Genomic DNA, 21,745 nt, shown 5'->3' with positions numbered 1-21,745 from the left:
GCCTTTCTGTTTCTGTTGTCAATCTGTGATTCTAAAGCAATCTGTGTCCTGTATTTTTGCACCAGAGATATCTCCTCTTTTTGCTTCTGCTGTGCTTTATGTGATGATTCATTTTGCTCAATTTATTGGATTTGTGTGCTTATTGGTATGAAGGTAGTAGGGTTGTGTTTTTACCTCTCTTTTTTTAAACCCTTGCTGTCTTCTCTCTGGTGTGGTTCACTCAAATAAAAAATTGGAGAAGGAAGAATGTGGCCAACATTTACATCTTATATTTACACTTTAACCCACATAGGAGCGAGTGTATTTTCAGCTGCTTTGTAAGAAAAAGAAATACCTATTTTCCAAGCCATAGTTTGGCATTATCCTAAGCTATGTTCATTCTGAATTGTGTCAGAACCTTAAGAGTGAGATAAGGAAAAGTCAATATTTGTCCAGCCATGAAGAAAGTTCATATTTATAACTTAACTATTGATCTCTAAGTGTGTCCATTCATCAGAGCCCTAAAGGAGTGAAAGAATGATTTGGGTAGATCATAAATCCCTATATCCATCTGGTCCTCACCCTCAAGGATACACATAAATAAGCTAAAATGCACTTCTTAATAGTACTGTTGAATCTCTCAAATTCATCAGCTGAACTTGTTTCAAGATAAAGAATACTTAGGAATAACTAAGGAAAATATGTGTTGTGTAGCATTTTTAAAGTTAGAAGAAAATATTCAAAACAGAATTACTATTGAATTATTCACATAAATATTAATACAAAGTAGCATGAGGTTTAGCTGAATGATGAAATATGACATAGAATAAGGAAAAGCTATTGGAACAAACTACAAAATTAATATCTTCTGGGAAACTTGTATTTTCAAAGGCCAAAAATAGAACTGAGATTACCAAATAAAATCATCTTCTGTTAAAAATCCAAATATTAATGACTTCCCTGGGCTGATGCTCAGCACTCTTGTACAATAAAACAGACAAAATATAGTTTAGTATACATAGCAAAGATGAAAAAACTAGAAGTCTTATTTTTAGCAGCCCTGGTAAAATGAGATGAAACCCTAAGTCCAATTACTTTCATAAACAGTAAAAATGCACTTGAATATCTAACTTTTATTACTATCTACTGTTTTTCCCCTCTAAAATATGCATGTTTACAAAAAAGACAACATGTAAAATGTAATTCAATCACATGCAAAATCTCCAATATATTCTAATTTCAAAGCTCCACGTTTACTACCCCGTTTAACCCTGTACGTTTTTTTTTTTTTTTCTATATTGAGGAGAAATATGCTACCTAGTTTCTTAATTAAACTTCACAACGGCAGGATAAATGAGCATAGTATGTGCATCTGGCTTTCCACATTCACATTAAAGCATGCATACATCAGTTTCACTATTTGATTGATGATCAATGTTGTGGCCACATCTAGTAAGTCACTCATTTGTTAAAACTGTCAAGGCAATTAATTGACCATACATGGGAAGCATCTTTCTTATTAGTATCTGTTACCTATTTAATTTCCAATTCATGTGATTCTAAATATTCTTAAGGAGAGAAGGATTAGGGGCAAAACAGGTCCAATGTGGGGAGGAGTCAAACATTCTACCATTTACACACTACACTTGTGCCATTTTCAAGTTGTGTCACATATAATGTAGTTTACTTATTTTCTCAATGGGCTACCTACATTGTAATGTTTAATGCCCAAGATCTTAAGAGTTTCTGCAAAAAGTTTTAAGAAATAATTGCAAAGAAGTAGTATTACATCTCATAACACAAATAGTTTTCTTCACCTTTAATTTGTTTCTATAATTTTATTCTACCTGGTATCTTATTGTCATATTTTTCTGTTATATTGTTGTATATTAAATGTATTTTGGAAATGTACTCATTACCTTACTCATGTAACCCCTATGTACAGTATTTTTACAATAAAATATATCAAAAATGTATTTTGGTACTATAAAACATTCAGAATTAATTTCCTATTTTTATGGGTTATATTTCTACTGATCAATATACATGCATATTTGCAGCTCTGAGGTTCAATCAATAGATCAAATCTAGGAATCTGTTGGTAGAAGAAAGATATAAATGTGAACTTCAGGTGTGAACTGAAGGTGGAAAACCTATTTAATGAACTATAGGAAAAAATTAGAAACTATCATGTCTAGGGAAAGATATACCATGTAAAAAGTCAGGAAGCAATTAGAACCACAAGAGAGAAATGTCTACAAAAGCAAAATGTAGTTATTGTAATGATAAACCTATCAGAACTACACCAGATATCTAAGCAAAAACAAGAATGGAGAGACATAGCATAACCTCTGAATGTAAATTCTAATGAAGATTTTTAAAAAATTATTCTTGTGAAAATACTGTACAGAGGGGTTACAATTACATGGACAAGATAATGAGAACATTTCGTATCAAGCATTGTAGCCTCCTCCTTTGTTTCCCCTTCCTATCCCTTCCCATCCTTCCTTTGCCCCCCCCCACCAAAGTTGTAAAGTTTGTTTTCAACATAACAACTTGTACATCTCATTGTTGCAATGGATCCACTTGTATCCCTATTTAAACAATTTGTTTTTTCCTTTCCCCTCCAAAATCCAAGGAAGATTTCTATGTCTAGCAGTTTTCTTTTAAAACTGCTTGTGCAGAACGTAAGACACAATAATAAAAATAGTGAAAAACCAGGGCTGGAGGCATTATTCAGTCATATCATGCTAGCCTAATGATTGCTAGGCCCTGAGTTCAAGCTCCAGCACTACTGGGGCAAATGATATTAACCATCTATTTAAAGATGCTGAGTGAGGATTAGCTGAAACGAACAAAGTCTAACTACTTTCTTCAGAAAAGACATATCACTTCAGCAAATTCATATACACATGTAGGAAGGATCAAATAAGATAACAAGCTGAAAGCAATATGGCTGTTAAACACATATTTGACAAAGTAAACTGCAACTCAAAGTTAGTCATTAGAGATAGAGATCACTGTAAATCAACAAGGAGACAAATCCATCAAAGAAGTAACATTGTAATTTTCTATGCAGCTAAAGGTTGCTGTACTCAATTTATATTCAAATACTGCTAAACCTTAAGGGTCAGATAAATGAATATCGTGTGAACTCAATGCCCCATACAGCCAATTAGCATGAAAAAAATTAACAAAGAAGCTTTATAGTTACACTGTACCATAGGTCAAACAGAAGTAATAGTTATCTCTAGCATAGTCCATGTAATTGCTGTAGAAAATACATTTTTCTTACAAGCTGATTGAACCTTCTCCAAAATTGATTATCATAGAAAACATTTTAGAACACTAACCAATTATCAATATAGTTGAAAAATAGTTGGATACATCTATAGCAAAAAAGCCAAGTGAGAAAGCACATCCTTGAGTTCAAGTCCCAAATAAAAAAGGAATGAAAATGTAATAATTTCTTATATCTAATTAAACAAATAAAGAATTAAATTAGACAACAAAAAGAAAAATAACAAAATGTATAGAAGCACTTGGGGATGGAACAGTATGTTTCTGAAAGATCAATAGGAAATTGAAGAAATTGTGGAAGAAATTATACATTCTAATTTATACATTCTATGTAGGGGATTCTGTACTTACACAATTAAAACAGAAATAAAAATGCAGCATATTTTAATATTTCATATGATCAGGTGCACATAGCTATAGGAAATAGAAACAAGGTTTTTTGTTGTTATTGTTGCTTTTTCTGTAATCTTTTTCTGTAGTCTTTTTCTCATTTATCTGTCTTTGGGAAGGTAAAGGAGGCATAGGAATAATGGGATAAAGGTGAACAAATGCAGCAATGGTACTCACTAGACACTATGATAATAATGAACTATACAAATTGTGGATGAAAACAGGAGGGAAAAACTCGGAGTGAACTAGAGAAGGGATGACATTGTTCAAAAAGAAATGTACTCTTGAAAAGACCAGAGGAAAGCCGGCGCTGGTGGCTCATGCCTGTAATCTTAGCTACTCAGGAGGCTGAGATCTGAGGATCACAGTTCAAAGCCAGCCCGGGCAGGTGAGACCGTGAGACTCTTATCTCCAATAAACCACCAGAAAACCGGAAGTGGCGCTGTAGCTCAAATGGTAGAGCGCCCGCCTTGAGCTGAAGAGCTAAGGGACAGCACTCAGGCCCAGAGTTCAAGCCCCACGACCGACCAAAAAAAAAAAAAAAAAAAAAGACCAGAGGAAGATGGCGGAGAAGAAGCTGGAGGCTAAAGATGCTCTTGAATAGAAAGCAATTTTAGCGTTCCAGTGAACAGTCTTAGGCTAGAGAATCACACCAAGTGTGCCATCACAGTACAGAGTTTGGGCAGAGAGGGAAAATCCAGGCAGATTTGTCAAGGAGACAGATCTGAGCACTTGCTGGTAGCCATGGCTATGGCAGCCGGGGCCACCATACCAACAGAGAAAGTCTGGGACAAAGTCACCAGATACAGCATGCAAGCAGATTCTACTTACTAGCAGCAAGAACTGACAAGGAGCAGAAATCTTTATCCTGCTGATTGCAGACCAGGAACAGCCCAGAAACAATGAATCTGGCATGAGTAGAACACTGACATCATCATTCCTTATCATGAAGCTGCAACTGGAAGGCAGCACCACCCCCACCACCAGAGAAGATCTTCATCTTTGATACTGACAAAGGCCAGGCTGAGCAGCTAGCTCCAACCCAGGCCTTTGAAGGAAACAATTGGAGCCATTAACAGGTCATGGGAACCTGATCTGACCTGCCAGGCTCAGCTCCACCCATAAGAAAGTAACCCCGCCCAGGCAGAGAAGCTCTGCTCCTGGAGGAGTAACTTTCTTCACTAGGTAAACATAGTCAGAGGCTGCCCCTCCCTACTGCAGACTATACAAAAAATTAAAACTCAGTAAACATAAACCCTGAGAATGGCTCCAGGCTGGGCTCTATGAGTGTCTCAGGAGCTAGCCTCTCAGGGAAAAGCTACTGTTTGCTAGAAGGCCTCAACCCTACTTAGAACCTAGCCTCATCACAGCATCTCCAAATTAGAGGAAACAGCCATCTCTCTCTTTTGTGATACTCAAAGCAGATCTCCCTCCCACTGAACTTGCCTGGCAGGAGGATCACAAAGTCTTGGGTAAGGCAGAGCTGTCTGCCTGCTCAAACAAACTGACTTAAGAAACCAATCAAGCCGCAGGAAAACAAAACACCACAAGCAGACCAGAAACTTCACCAAGAGACTGGTTATGGACACAGGGGAGATATAAGATCTCCCCCCCCCCAAAAAAAAAAATCAAAGAACTCTTTTTTTCTACCTATTTTTATTATTATTTTCTTTTTTTTTTCTTTTATAATTTTAATTTTAGGAATTTATATGTGTGTGTGCTTTTATTAAAAACTCTTTTGACCTTTTGATCCTTTTTTTATTTTTTCTTTTTTCCTTTCTTTCTTTTTTTTGTGTGAATTAATTGCTGTTCTGCTCATCCCCAGATATATACCCGTCATTGATTACTAGACCTTATCCCTCATTGTGTACATACTTAATCCAGAAACTTATTACTCAATTCACAACCTGTTAGGTTTACTTCTTTAATAGTAGTATTATTTCTTTATACCTATATAACTTTCAAATATTCCAATTTTAAGAAATTTTATTTTTTATTTTTTCATTTTTCATTTTTATCTTTCCCCTCCTCTCATCCCATACTTTTCTTCTCTCAATATCATTTCTTCATGCTTACATGATTTTTTTGGGGGGGTTCAGTCAGGGGTTTGAACTCTGGGGCCTGAATGCTGTCCCTCAGCTCGTCAGCTCAAGGCTAGCTCTCTACCACTTAAGCTACAGCTCCACTTCCAATTTTCTGGTGGGTTATTGGAAATAAGAGTTTCATGGATTTTCCTGCCCAGGCTTGCTTTGAACCATGATCCTCAGATCTCAGCCTCCTGAGTCGCTAGGATTACAGGCATGAGTCACCGGCAGCGTCCGACTCATACTTTCATAATTTTTAAGTGTTTCATTTTTAAAATTTAAATTTTTGTTTTTCTGTTTTTTCTTTTTTTTAAACCTCATTCTGTCCTATCCATTTCCCTCTCTGAGATTAGGACTTGGTTAAATTCACTCTTCTTTTACCTCTCCACATCCCTCTAATCCTATTTTTCCCCACAATTTTCCCTAAACCTAATAATTTTTGGTTTGCTGAATTCCGCAAGGATATTTTTAGCTCATTAATCCATAGTTGTTTGATGTTAGTAGATTGTATCTATTGAACTAGATTATATCTGCAACCATTTTGACTGTGTAACTAAAGGACTCTGGTTGATGCTTGCCTTAATGTAGTGTTCTAGCACAAAACTGGTGTTACTTTCATACCAAATGGGCAGAACAAGTCAGAAAAACACAAAAATAATGACAACTCTGGGTATCTCAGCTCCCACTCAGGATAATCAGGTGACAGAATAGTTAATGAATAATCCAGAGGAGAGTTCTCAAAAAGCTCTACAAACACTATTGGTAAACATGGTGAAAAAAAGATTGAAACCTGCAAAGGACTCAGTGCGAGCATGATAGGGAGTGAGATGAGGCAACCAAAGATTAATACAGGAACTTCATGAGCATGTTGAGGCTAACTAAAAATTACTATAGGAATCTCGTGAGCATGAGGAAGCTAATCAAGAATTAATACAGGACTTGCTTGAGCAGGCTGAGAACAGTCAAAGAGAAACACAGGAATTGCATGAAGAAGCAAACCAAAGAGTAATATAGGAATTGGGTGAGCAGGATGAGAATAGACAAAGATCAATAGAGGCATTCATGGAATCCATAAACAGACAGCTGAAGGAATCCAGGGAGACCACAAAGGGAATGCTGACTCAAGCAGGTCAGAAGGAAAGGGAGTCCATGGAAACCATAACTAATCAACTAAGTGATTTGAGAGTAAACACTGAACACCAAACTAAGGAAGTAAAAGAGTTCATACAACATCTAAAACAAAGCTCCAACAAAGAATTTGAAGCTATCAAAGCCGACCAATTACAAGGAAAGGAAATAAAAAAGTAGAAAGTCTTGACAGCAGGTTAGACCATGCAGAAGATCGAATCTCAGGGATTTAAGTCAGCCTAGATATTATAGAGAAAGAACATACAACCATCCAAGACAAATCAAGAATAGTGATAGATCTCTTCAACATTTGGAAGACACCATCAGAAGGCCTAATCTGAGGATAATGGGTGTAGAGGAGCACCTAGAGACAGAGTTAATGGTCTAGGAAATTTGTTTAACAGGATCCTAGCAGAGAACTTCCCAAACATGCAAAAAGATAGACCTATACAGATACAAGAAACTTTTAGAACCTCAAATAGAGCAGAACAGAATAGGACATCCCACAGTCACATTATAATCCACACAGGATCAACTCAGACCAAGGAAAGGATCCTTAAAGCTGTCAAGGAGAAAAGATCAACCACCCATAAATGGAAACCAATTAGAATTACCTAAGATTTCTCAGCAGAGACAATTTAAGCAAGAAGGGACTGGAATGATGTACTCCATGCCCTAAAGACAAACTACTATCAACCAAGAATACTGTGCCCAGCTAAACTCTCCTTCATAACAGAAAAGGTCAAATAAAAACCTTCCATAGCAAAGAAAAACTGAAACAAAGTATCTCCACCAAACCAGCCCTACAAAATATACTTAAAGATGTTCTACACATAGAAAACCAACAAGAGCATAATAGAGGCCAAGAAACCACACCCAAACTGAGAATCCAAGAACTATAGGAAGAATCCTGTTGTAGCAGCCCCTAAGAAGGTGGATAACAAGGCAGAAATGACCAAACACCTCTCAGTCCTAACTCTCAACATTAATGGACTAAAATCTCCAATTAAGCAACATAGACTGTCTAGTTGAAAAAAGACTGTCTAGTTAAACATAGACTAGTTAGAAAGCTGGAATAAAATCTACCAAGCAAATGGCTCTTATAAACAGGTGGGAGTTGCAATACTAATATCAGATAAAATAGACTTCAAATTAAAAAAATTAAGGGATCTCTCCTAGAAAACATTACAATTCTAAATGTCTATTTAGGCCCTGGGTTCGATTCCTCAGCACCACATAACCCAGAAAAACTGTAAGCTGTGCTGTGGCTCAAATGGTAGAACACTAGCCTCGAGCTGAAGAGCTGAGGAACAGCTCCCAGGCCCAGATTTCAGGCCCCATGACCGACCAAAAAATAAAAAATACAAAGGTGTCACAAAATATGACTAAAAGCATTAGTTAATTACATGTTGCTTTCTACTGAAATGCTATTAAACTCACACAGGAGATAAGAGAGAGTAAGTAAAGCAATGTCTCCCACTATTTACACTTATGGAAAAGAAAGATGTAGAGTTACCTATAAAGTCTTTAGGTAGTGAACATTGCAAGTGTAATTAGTAAGTTATTTGCAAGTTATTAGTAAGCTATTGGCAAGGATTTATTTTCATTTATTTTTATTTTTATTTATTTTTGGTCGGTCGTGGGGCTGGAACTCAGCGCCTGGGCACTGTCTTTGTGCTCTTCAGCTCAAGGTGAGCACTCTTCTGCTTGAGCCATAGCGCCACTTCAGTTTTCTAGTGGTTTATTGGAGATAAGAGTCTCACAGACTTTCCTGCCCAGGCTGGCTTTGAACTGTGATCCTCAGATCTCAGCCTCCTGAGTAGCTAGGATTACAGGCATTAGCCACCAGTGCCTGGCTAAGAATTTATTTTTTAAAAGTATATAAATACATGAATCTATCATACTATATATATTTGCAGAATTCTCATCACAGTTTAAACAACCCAATAAGATGTATGGTGAGGAATAGTTGATGGTCTGAATTTGTCTATGTTATTATGTAACATATAATTTTCACTATGAGAGACAAAAATCTGTATGTATATAATTAATAGCATTCAAAAGGTGGATTGTATCAATACCTATTTGGGTTGCTGACATCTCTGAATAAAAAAATCGATTTAAGGTTCTATTTAAGATTAGGACTATTTCATTGAAGTCAAATCAGTTACTATTGTGGGACAATTTCAGTCAAATTTAATGGACATTTTCTGATACTAAAAATCAGTGGATAGTCAAGAAATCTACACACTGAAACATAATATGAAATTTGTCAAAAACAAGTGTGAGCTTTACTACAATTTGAGGGAGATTTAAGATGAAAACCTCTAATATAAAAATTGTATAATTCCAATCTATAACGCAAAGGTACTGAGTCCTTGAATTTTATAATGCATACATTTCTCATTTAGCCTTCATGCTATTCCACTAGTTAAAAAAATTCGAATAAGTCCCTTTCTACGTATTGTTTAACTTCAGCCCAACAATGAAATATATTACACCACTTAAAAGAAAAATTTTCCTCATGGAATAACACTAGATCGTACTATGCTCTGCTTTCTTGGAGATATAGACCTGTAAAATAATTGAGTTTTATTGAAGATGTCCAGCATTTCTCTAAATATACTAGAGTGGGACCAATCTGACACAATAACATATGCCACAAACTACCTGAAGCTGTAAAACGTGCCACTAGTATAAATTGTTTTAAAAACTGAGTTGGGCAAGTATTTGGAGCAAAGAAATACTGAAGGGCAGACCTGCTAAATCAAAAGGAAGCGATGGGCAATAAATGCCAAACTACTGAGTCCTTGTGAGATTCACTGCACATTCTTACTTTACAGTAGTCTCTCATTTTTTCCTGTGAGGAAAATGAAGTTATTTTAAGATATCATGCCAAATCTCATGAAATGTTATGGAAAAGCACTAAAAACTGGTCACTTTGGGAGCATGAAGCTCCAAAAGCTGACTTTGTGTTAAAACTCTGCAGTGATATTTAGCTACTTTCAGAAATAAAAAAGGAAAAAAGACTGACTTATTAGTATTTTCATGGTTTGTTCTTTAAAAAATAAATGGAAATTTTATCCTTTTCTTACATTAGTATGTATTCTTATTTGTTGCCCATGTTTATGATAAATAATATATGCTTTCTAAAGAGGAAGATGTTATTAACTACTTCCTAGATGGAAATGCACTTAACCTTCTCTTTCCAGTAAGCAACATGGATTTCATTTTTAGTTTTTCTCACTCTTCCTGTAGTATGTATTACTATGCACCCATACTTACCCAGGGATGACTATGGAAATTTATCCAATAAAATTTGTAAAGAATTGTTCTACAACAATGCCATTATAGGAACGGTAACAAATTTTAAAAATAGCTTCAAAATTTATTCAATAAGTCTAATAACAAATTCTCTAGGTTAGATGTACTTCCTTATTATTTATTCCTATGAAGCATTTTTGCTCATCATTCTAGAATCCTTTTCTCAAATTGCAGATGTGGAATCAAGTTTGATATTCTTCTTGATATCTATTGTGAGTGTTCTACTGTAAAAATCTCTCTCTGATTGATTTGCTTCAGGCTTATAGAAATTCTGTCAACACACAGTCCTGGGCTCACCTTTCAGGGCTGGTCTTGGCCCACATCTAATGACAGGTCCTGGGGGAACTACATTAATACTCATTGTATGTGAATATATAATCTATCTCTAATTAGCTATTTCAGTCTTAGTACTCTGCAGAGTCCTACTTCCCAAATCATCTGAATGATAGGAGTGTAGTTCAGCCACTTTCCTCCCTCTGCTTATTCTTGCTTCGGTTTTCTCTATTTAATTTTTTTTTTTTTGGTCGGTCGTGGGCCTTGAACTCTGGGCCTGGGTGCTGTCCCTCAACTTTTTAGCTCAAGACAAGCACTCTATCACTTGAGCCACAGTGCCACTTCCGGTTTCCTGGTGGTTTATTGGAGATAAGAGTCTCACAGATTTTCCTGCCCCGCTTGGCTTTGAACTGTGATCCTAGATCTCAGTCTCCTGAGTAGCTAGGAATAAGGCATGAGCAACCGGCTCCCGGCTTCTCTATTTAAATTCTTAATCATTCTAGTCTTAATAACAATCCTGAGCACTAAATGGTCTGAGACCACTTGTCAGAGGATCCTGATTTTTATATACTCATACATCATACCTTAAATATAATAATCAGAACTTGTTCCTTTGTCCTGTTTCATTGTAGTGATTATTAATAAACTTATTCAATGAAATATTTCCAAGTGTTTATTATTCTTTTTATCTTTTTTTTTTTGTGGTCATGGGTTGAACTACTGGGCCTGAGTGCTGTCCCTCAGCTCTTCAGCTCAAGGCTAGCGCTCTACCACTTGAACCACAATGCCACTTCTGGTTTTCTGGTGGTTTATTGGACATAGGAGTCTCACAGACTTTCCTGAGGGGCTGTCTTTGAACCATGATCCTTAGAGCTCAGCCTCCTGAGTAGCTAGGATTATAGGTGTGAGCCACTGGCACCCAACTTAATGTTTACTTTTCTAATCCTGTACCTTTCAAGGAGAAAGACTCACTGCTAGGAAAAAAGGGGAAAAAAACCAATATAAAATAGTTGGTTTTGTTGGGTACCAATGACTCACATCTAAAAATATTACCTATTTAAGAAATAAAGTCTGGAGGATCATGGCTCAAAGCCAGCCTGGGAAGAAAAATCTTTAAGACTTCTCCAATTAACCAGCAAAACCCCAGCTTGAGATGTGGCTCAGGTGGTATAGTACCAACCATACAGCCAGGAGTGAGAAAACCAAATGAGAATGAGGCCTCATTTCAAGTCCTGTTAATTAACATTATTATTATTATTATTATTATTATTATAAAAGATTTTCCACTTATCTATCTTGACTCATACTGTCTCATAATTATAAGGTGAGATTTACCCTGCTTCCCATTCAGTGCTAAGTTGTTGATTTTCAACTTGACCTATTTTTTAAACACAGTAGTCTTACTCAAACTTGTATTCCTAAAAATGTAGTCTTCCTAAGAGAGGGAAAGGGTAGATTAGTATAGATGGGTAATAATGTTTAAATGGGTGATATTGATCAAGATATATTTTACTCATAAACTGTTTTGTTGAATGGCAACTCCTTTGTATAACTACTTAAAGATAATGTAAGCATTTTGATAAAGTTTAGTCTTCACAATTGTTTCTTGTGCTGAATCTCTGCTTCTTCTACCCATGCAGACCTTTTAAAAACTTATATTATCTTCATAAAACTGTATTTTTGTCATTTTCATATACCAGCCATCTTCCCTGACACGGTGAAAATTGCATGTTGAATTTATCAAGTTCATTTCCTTATGGTTTCCATATTACCTTTTCTTCTATCTCAATGACATTAACACCTTAAAGTTCCATAGACATGGCAGAAATAATGATTAATAGTACATATGCAAGAACTACTAAACACTGCTGCCTTAATTTAATGTAATTACTATTACTTGAGACAGCATAATATTTGTCCAGTAAAATTTACAGTTATCCAGTAGACATTATTTCTGAAGAATCCTATCAAAGAAAACTTCTCCATAGGATTTTTGTCTTTATGATATTGAGAATAGAGTTCATGAATATAGTATTTGGTCTGAAATGAATTGAAAACTTCGGCAAATAATCCTTTTGTAAAATCTTAACATTAAGAGAAAAATTCTCTAAATAAAAACTTTTCTGTACTTTCTTATAATTTCAGCTAATACAATTAAGAACCTATAAAGCTCTATGTATCCTGTGCTCAACTGTGGGACTTGGTTGAATTGAATGAGTCATTGCATGGCTACGTGTATAGATGAATATGAAATAACCCAACCATTGTTATTTAGACTTTATAATGATATATGTAGCTATGTATATTTATATCCATGCTTGCATAACTATTAGATCTCTGCATTTTAATATTCTTAACTATAAACTTAGGACAACTAAAGGACAAACTATAATTTCTCTGATTCATCCTATTTTTAAGGCTTTTTCTTTTTCCTATGCAGCTTATCTTTAAATTAACTTGTTGGGTCTCAATCAATATCTTTCCAGAGCTTTTGTTGCCTTATCTTGATTTAGTGTTACTGAAGTAATGATGACAATGCAATTTATGTTGTGTTCAATTTGAGTCTGCTGAAAGACAAAACTTATTTTTCTTCTGACCTACTCTTTCTTTTTATATTGTAATATACTTTTCTACTTTAACAACAGCATCTTTGTTATTGTTATCATCATTTAGAAACTTGTGAGTATTATTTTTGAGAAATATCTATTGTCTTGGAGATTCCTCGATAAGAAATTTAAGTACTCAGTTTTTTTGTTTTGTTCTGTTTTGTTTTTTTAAAGTCTCTGAAGACCTGTAAGCACTAATCAGCATGATTTTCTAGGATTGCTTGCATTGATCTCATAGAGGGTGTGAAGTATTTCTTTTATTTACTAAGCCATCCATTCCTCCATTTTTAAAAAATTCAAATTGGCAATGATATATTATTCATTGGAAAAGTAGGTATTCTTGATAATGGCCATTCTAACTGGGGTGAGGTTGAATCTCAATGTTGTTTTGATTTGCATTACTTTCATGACCAGAGATTTTGAACATTTTCTTCATGTGTTTTTTTTTTTATTGGCCATTCTTACGTATTCCTCTGAAAAGTCTCTCTTTTAAGTAGTTAGCCTATTTATTAAATAGGTTGTTGAGATTTTCAGGGTTTTTTGGTTGATTTATTATTTTGAGCTCTAAGTTTATTTTAGATTTGAAGCTCTTGTCTGATATACAGTTGTTCAAACTTTTCCCTTTCTGTGGGCTTTCTGTTTATCTTAAGTAATTTGCTGTGCAGACACTCTTCAGTTTCAGTGTAGGCACTCTTCAGTTTGATGCAATCTCATTTATACAGTCTTTGATTTGTTGTGATTCTGGATCTTTACTTAGTATCTCCCATGCCTAGGGACTGTAGTGTTTCCCCTACCTCTTCCTGTAATATTTTCACAGTATCTGGCCTGATATTGAGGTCTGTGATCCATTTAGAATTGAAAGGCTCAATAGCTATGCTCATATGAGCATATAAAATAAGATCTTATGAAATGAACTCCAAGAAAAGGAAACAAGAGATTTTGTTGTTGTTGTTGCTGTTTTTGATGTCTTTCCTCTTGTCATATTTGTTACTTTTTTTGTCTTCAGGTAAGGGGGAATACAGGAAAGGTAGAATAAAGGGTGAGCAAATGCAACAGGGGTACTCACTAGACTCTCTGTTGGAAAATAAACTATAGAACTTGTAGGTGGGCACAAGAAGGGAAAACTGGGAGAGAGCAAGGAGAGACATAATTCAAGAAGAGTTGTACTCATTACTTGACTCATGTAACTGTAAGCCCTCTGTATATCGCCTCTTCAATAACTACAAAATCTATTTTAAAAAAGGAAAGTAAGTAAATATTTTGAATCTGCAATAATTTGTGGTTTAGTAAAAAGATTTTACCTTGACTATCACATCTGTTATTTCAGTTATTATTTAGACAATAATGTCTGGATATTATAGTCCTACCCATAAAGGCTTATAGCCATTATTTCCGTTTCTCTTCCCACAAAATAGTTTTAGTCAGCATTTTCCCCTTACTAGCTCTCTTGCTCCATTTGTCTCATTTATCCTTTTCTAGAGTATTTGTTCTTATGGTTGTGTTTAGAGTTGTTTTCCTAACTTCCTCATGCATATTTTTATTCTTTGTAAAGTTTTTCTTTTTTTTTAACTAAAAGACATTTGTGAACGATTTCAGTCTCTAAATGAAAATGGTTGCAGGGAAGTATGTTGAGACTTGCTACTTGTGTTGTCTCTGGCAGCTTGCATCTTATAGTTCACACACTTGACACACAGCAGTCAGTGGATTTACAGCATGAATGATTTCTTGGTTTTGACTTCAGCTCCTGTCAATTTTCTCTCTCTCTCCAACTAAGTTTAGTCATTCCAACAAGGTAATCTAATGACTAAATTCTGAAAAAATACTTTTCTCATAGTTTTTACTACAGTCACTTTAAATTTTAAGTCTTACAATGAATTATGGTTTGAAATAGTTCTTAAATTACATTTTAAAAATTAAAGAAAAAGATAAAGTAATCAGAAATTGCAGGCACTCAGGAAAATACAGCTTATTAAACAAAACAAAGCAAAACCAACAAACAAAAGACAGAGGGTATCCCCCTTTCTGCAAGAAGAGGAAAATCATAGTATTTCATAAGTCTCCTTAGAGTTTATTTCACCCTTATACTGTGGCCTTAAGTGTCTAGGGATTTATTTTTCCTGAAAAGTTTACAGGACATCTTAGCTTACTTTGCTTAGAGGATATGAAATGGCTTTTAATTCTTAGATATATCAACATTGAAAACATACAAACCAGGGTCTGTAATCACTCTCTGTAGACTCTTCTCAGCCTTCTCTGTACTTCTACCATTCATTGTCATCTCAGCACCTGTCACTCTGGAAATTTTGTTCCTTCTATCCACTGTTTCTGCTTCAATGCTGGTAGCTGCATGGATGCCACTAATTGCTTATTACAGTCCATTCCAATAAGGCAGCAGACATACCTGATCTGATTGTTAGCATTCTTCTTGTTACTGTTCTACCTAGGAAAAACCACAGTTAGCAAGAATCCTAGGCAGTCTTTCATTCAACTTAATATTGCAATTCTCAGGGGCTGGAAACTAGAGTGTCTCCTGCATGACTGGACAATGGGTAATCAAATTCAGCAGTGATATTCACTAAACACTCTATTGAAAATGAACTATACAATTTGGGGTGGGAGGGATGGGGTGTTTGGGGGACAATGTTCAAGAGGGGAAAAACTGGGAGAAAATGAGGGAGAGGGTAACACTGTTCAAAAAGATATGTACACATTACCCTGACTTACGTAGACTTATGTAATAGTAAATCCTCTACACATCATCTTTACAATAAATAATGGAAAATGAAAAGAAAGAAGAAAAGAAAAATGAGTCAAACAACCTGGTGAAATAGGCAGAAAAAGTGTTATGGTATGTACAGAGATGCAAATAATGCATCATTATTGGAACCAGTGACAGTACAGCTTCCATTTTAATAATCACGGGCTTATGTAAGAGCAAAACACATTCCTCTAGTTTTACTAATTACAAACTTCCTGCTAAGCTCCTGGGAAAAGTGTCTTCCTTACTAATACAACCCACCCTAGCTTAGATGAGAATTGCGGCAGAATGAACAGGGCTCAGAGTTCATTGGCATGATCCCAAGTCATGTCTTCCAGGGACAGATCATGTTGACTTGCATAGTTAGGACTACATGAAGGTCCTCTAAAACAAGTATTATAACTTCAGATAGAGTTCAATTTGTTGTTAGTGTATTCCTCAGAGTAGAAGTGGAGGGTTGTAAACAACTGTGTTCTCTTGAGGAAGTTCAGTTTGTTGTCAAATGGCCTAGTTGGCTGGAAGATGCCCACTTGTACTGCTAGACATAGAAGTGCCAGACATGTGCAAAGATCTAATAACTGCTACTTGAACAAAGATATCTTCTTCCCAAAAGTTCACATTATCCAAAGGGGGGAAAAACAGCAATATATAAATGAACATGAGATTGACTCCCACAGCTTGTAACAGAATTTTGTACTTACAGTGCTTAGTTGGTCTTAAAATCATGTTAAATATCCCTTAAGGGAAAGGTAGTTTCTCTTATCCTCCCTCAATAATATTTGTCTCTATTTGATATTTATTGCTAACTTCGATGCTAGTTGTCTCTTCCTCATTATTTAAGTTCCAAAAGTGATAACTTCAATTTAACACTCAATTGTTTAGAGCTTAGAGCATTTCTTAGTCTATTTTCAGACAATGGTAAATATTTGATAAATTTGCATGTTTTCTTCAAAATAGTTCAGTCAGTGGCTAGAATGAAAATCTATAATGCATCTGTCAGAGTGATGACAATGAAAGGGATGACAATTCCAAGTTGAATTGTTCAAAGGCATTGTAATGATAAACCAGTTTAGACTTCAAAGACAAAGATAGCAATAGAGTATAATAGAAAATCTGGACTCTGCAGCCTAAATAACTTGATTTAAAACCCAGTTCCTTCTGTCAATAGCTCTTTGGTTCTAGGAAGCTAGTTAATCTTTATGCTCTTGAGTTTCATCATTAATAAGACATGTATATTAGCAATGATATTATCTCAAGGGTGAAAAGGAAGTAATGCAGATTTCTAGTCACATAGACTTGAATATCATATGCATAAACTAAAAAAATAAATAACTCTAGCCCCCCGACTTGGTTTATTTCATTCCAAATGCCAAGATTACTGTTTTGTGGACTGGCATCTTTCTAGATATTTTTCTTTATTGGCACCATCCTTGAAAATACTCAATATACTATCACTACTTTATAGATTAGAATATAAAATATTATATGTTTATATATGCATATAACAAACCCCTAGACACTACTCTTGTCCCTTCTATTGCTGATCTTCTTTCTCTTCCAAATAATCTCCAGTTTGTCCTTTTGTTTTATTTTTATTTGGGGATGAGGCAAGTCCTCAGAGCCAACTTTCTCTGAGCTTCTTTGGCTCAAGACTAGTGCTTTACCACTTGAACCCCAGTACCACTCTGGCCATTTCTGAGTACTTCATTGGAGATAAGAATCTCATGGACTTTTCTGCCTCAGCTTGCCTTGGAACTCAGATCTGAGCCTCTTGAGTAGCTAGGATTACAGGTGTGAGCTACCAGTGCCTGGTTTTCATTTTACTTTAAACAACTATCTGTCTATCTATCAATCTATGTATGTATGTATGTATGTATGTATGTATGTATGTATGTATGTATGTATGTATGTATGTATGTATGTATGTATGTATCTATCTATCTATCTATCTATCTATCTATCTGTTTGTCTGTCTGTCTGTCTGTCTGAATGTCTGTATGTCTGTTTGTCTGTTGTCCGTCTGTCTGAATGTCTGTCTGTCTGTCTGTCTGCCTGCCTGCCTGTGTATGTATGCATGCATGCATTCATGTATGTATGTATGTATGTATGTATCTCTCTATCCATGTCTCTATGTATCTATGTATCTATCATCTATATATCTATCATCTATCATCTATCTAAATGTTTTCTGCAGAAGTGGAAAGATTACATACAAAAATGCAATGCCAAGGTCTCCAGTATTTCAAGGAAACAAAAACAACATTAGCAAAATGCAAGGCTATGTAAAATAAAACTGAAGGCACCAAGTGGTCCCAGTACCTAGTAGGAAGAAGGAGAACATCTCAAAACTCATATTTAGAAAGAGAATTTAAACTCACCTATGTTATACTGGCATCCAGTTTGCTTTGTAGAAACCATTGCTAAATTTCTGTTTCTTAAGTCTTCAGATATAAGAATTTTCAGATTTTTTAAGTTTATTTCTGATATTCCAAAAAGTTCAGGTATAGGGGAAGACTGTATGTCAAAGACTAAATGCAAATGATACTGTAATGTATCATCTGATATATACCAAGGAAGACAGGGAAAGATAAGCTTTCTAACAACAATGCTCAATAGGAAATGTACTCATTACCTTGCTCATGTAACTGTAACCCCTCTGTAGGGCATTTTTACAATAAAAAGTACAAAAATGCCTCTTTACACAAAAATGAATTCACTAAAGCCTGTGATTAGTCATAAATAGATGTATGAAGGCATCCATTTCAAGATTGTTTTATCCAATTAACCCTTCATGAAATGCATTTAATTTGTGTGTGTGTGTGTGTGTGTGTGTGTGTGTGTGTGTGTGTGTGTGTGTGTGTGTGATTTTGATAAAAAGCTCTCCACAGCTCATCAGAGGCAACAAAATACCCAAGGACTGACTTATTGAGAGGAATTATGATTTAAAAAACTAATAATGATTATTTGAAAACACATTCTCCATTACAGGCAATGCATATATTATACAGTTATTATTAATTCTGCAGAATTAAATTGCCCAGGCAATTGGGACAACTGACTTTTTTACTAATACATTCAGTTCTACCATGACTCCAAATTCAGTTAGGAGGCAAAATAAATGTTCAAGCAAAACAATGTATTTTATTTCCAGTTGCAATTGTTACTGGAATTGAAATCCAGTGTCAGTGTTTAGACTTCAAAAACACAGGTCCCAGCACAGTTTGATGCAAACTCTGGACTCCACAGTGAAGTAACTTGATTTAAATCCAGCTGCTTCTGTCAAGAGGTCTGTGGTTCTAGGAATCTTACTTAATCCATACACACTTCAGTTTCATCATGTTTAAAACATGCATATTACAAATGATCCTCTCCCTCAGCATCAAAAGGAAATACAATGGATTCCTAGTCACAAAGTACTTAGTATTAAGCCTCATATATTTGAATAACATATACATAAATAAAAAATAAGCAACTCTATATGCCCAATTTGTTTATTGCTTATTTATTTCCATGATCAGTGTCCTGGGAACCACTATCTCTCTAGTGCCCCAATGTTTTTGCTTTACCTGAATAGGGCATTCATGTACCATCATGATGAACATATCACACTTAGTGGTCAGTAAACAGTTCTTGGATTTCTGTTTTACTCTGTAATTAGGTTCCTTCTTCTTTCCCTAAAACACGTGTCATCATTGTTTTAGTTTTGCTCTGTCTAGGTAGGGACTTACTAGCTGGCATAGGGTGCCCCTGTGCTCAGCCTCCTAAGCGCTGGCATTACAGGTATGAGCTCCCAGCACAGCTCCTTTTACCATCTCCCACACATCATATAATATTCATGATTTATTAACTACTGTTTAGGGTGCACTATGATCTATAATCTGTCTGAAGATCTCTTCTGACCTCTTTTACTCTCATAATCCTCACAGTAACAGTTAGGAAGTAGACTTCGTTTGTAACCTGAATTGTTATTGAGAAAAATAAGGCTTACAGAATTTACTAAGGGAGCTCAAATTTATATAGGATTGGGTAAGGCAGAGCCCTCACACAAATATATTTGTTGACTATGTGGACAAGTTTTCTTTAAAACTGGGAAATAGAGGCAGGTTCCTTAGTGACTTCAGGTCTTCTCATGTAGAACCTCCCACTTCTTCTCAGTTTTCTTCTCATTCTACTTCCTTCTTCTTTTTTAATGGACCCAGCAGCAATCTTAGAACGAGCAAATTAAATCATATCACCAAGGTTTTGTTGCCATCAAATCTAAAATTTTAATCCCTGTTACTATTGCTTAAAGTTGTCAGCAGCTACTTCATTAGATAATTGTTTTAGTAGTTCACACTTTAAACTTAGTGTCAGAAAGGGTTCGAATAGGGGCTGGGAAGGTGGCTCAGTGGTAGAGCGCTAGCCTTGCATGCATGCGGCCTTGGGTTCGATTCCTCAGAACCCCATAAGCAAAAATAAAAAAGCCAGAAGTGGCGCTGTGGCTCAAGTGGTAAAGCACTAGCCTTGAGCTGACGAGCTGAGGGACAGCACTCAGGCCCAGAGTTCAGGCCCCACGACCAGAACCCCCCCCCCCCAAAATAAAGTGTTCAAATAATAAGGATATGACAGTTCATAAAAAAATATTAAGAAAAAAGATCGATTTCCTTAAAAACTTGAGATAATGAATTTTTTATGTTTTAGATAACAGCAAAATAAATAAAAATATATACACATAAATATTGTCTTTGTCATTGCCTTTCTATTCTGTATACAAAAAATAATATATAGTGCTGAGGTTCTTGAGATAATGATAATAAATCATTCCCATGTGTCTAACTGTGGCGTTTCATTATGGAGAGATTTATGTTCACATTTATTGTTGTAAAAGGGTAATGCTATAATAGCTTCACAGTAATATTGAAATAAAGTTTTTGAAATGGATTAGTAGGGCTCAAGAACACTAGACATGAAGCTATGGTTTGGTCCACAAATTTCTGACCATTACCCTTAGTATAAACCTGGCTGTGCAGATTTTAAGGTTGATTAATTCAGGCATTCTGGAATTGTGTCTGTTTTAAAGTCTCATAATGACATAGATGATGAGTATAATCCACCTTGGATTTCAGGTGAAATTAATATCCAAATTGATAATACTCCATTATTTCTTTCAAGTATTTATATCTCTCCTGATTTTAAAATTATTTGGGGATTATTTTAGAACAAATAAAGGTTTAGTACTTCTTTCCAATCTGTATTTCCATTATTGCTTTTCTAATCCTACTACATAACTGTTACTCAAGATTTGTGTTGAAGCTGGACACCAGTAGCTCACACCTGCAATCCTAGCTACTCAGAAGGCTGAGATCTGAAGATCTAGGTTCAAAGACAGGAAAGTCCGTAAGACTCTTATCTCCAATAAACTTCTCAGAAAAAGCCAGAACTGGCACTGTGGCTCAATTAGTAGAGCACTAGCCTTGAGCGAGAAACTCAGCGACAGTTCCCAGGACCAGAGTTCAAGCCCCAGGAACAGAAAAAAAAAATTCATGTTGAATAGAAGTGATGAGAGTACATACTTTTCTGATTTTAGTGACAGTGGCATTATAATACTTTTAGACTCTTAACATATAGTCTGTGGTATATTAACATATAATTTATGGCATGAACCATATTTAGAATGAAACAGTTATTTTTATAAAGTGATGTATTTGATTTGGAAATCTTTTAAAGTATTTTTCTCCTATAATTTAAGCATTGTTTAGGAGTATACATAGCTTAATAAGCCCTCATGTACAAAAGATATTTCAGATAATTATAATAAAAGTGATACTATGTGAGTATGTGCTTCTGTTGTAGTGTTATCTATGTAAGATAATTTTTACTCCAGTACTGTTGATGACAATTTGGAAACAATTGAATGTAGAAAC

Source organism: Dipodomys merriami, unplaced genomic scaffold (assembly GCF_024711535.1).
Source record: "Dipodomys merriami isolate MVZ:Mamm:240054 unplaced genomic scaffold, mDipMer1.0.p SCAF_20, whole genome shotgun sequence".
Classification (NCBI taxonomy): Eukaryota; Metazoa; Chordata; class Mammalia; order Rodentia; family Heteromyidae; genus Dipodomys; species Dipodomys merriami.
Note: the sequence above shows the minus strand (reverse complement) of the source record.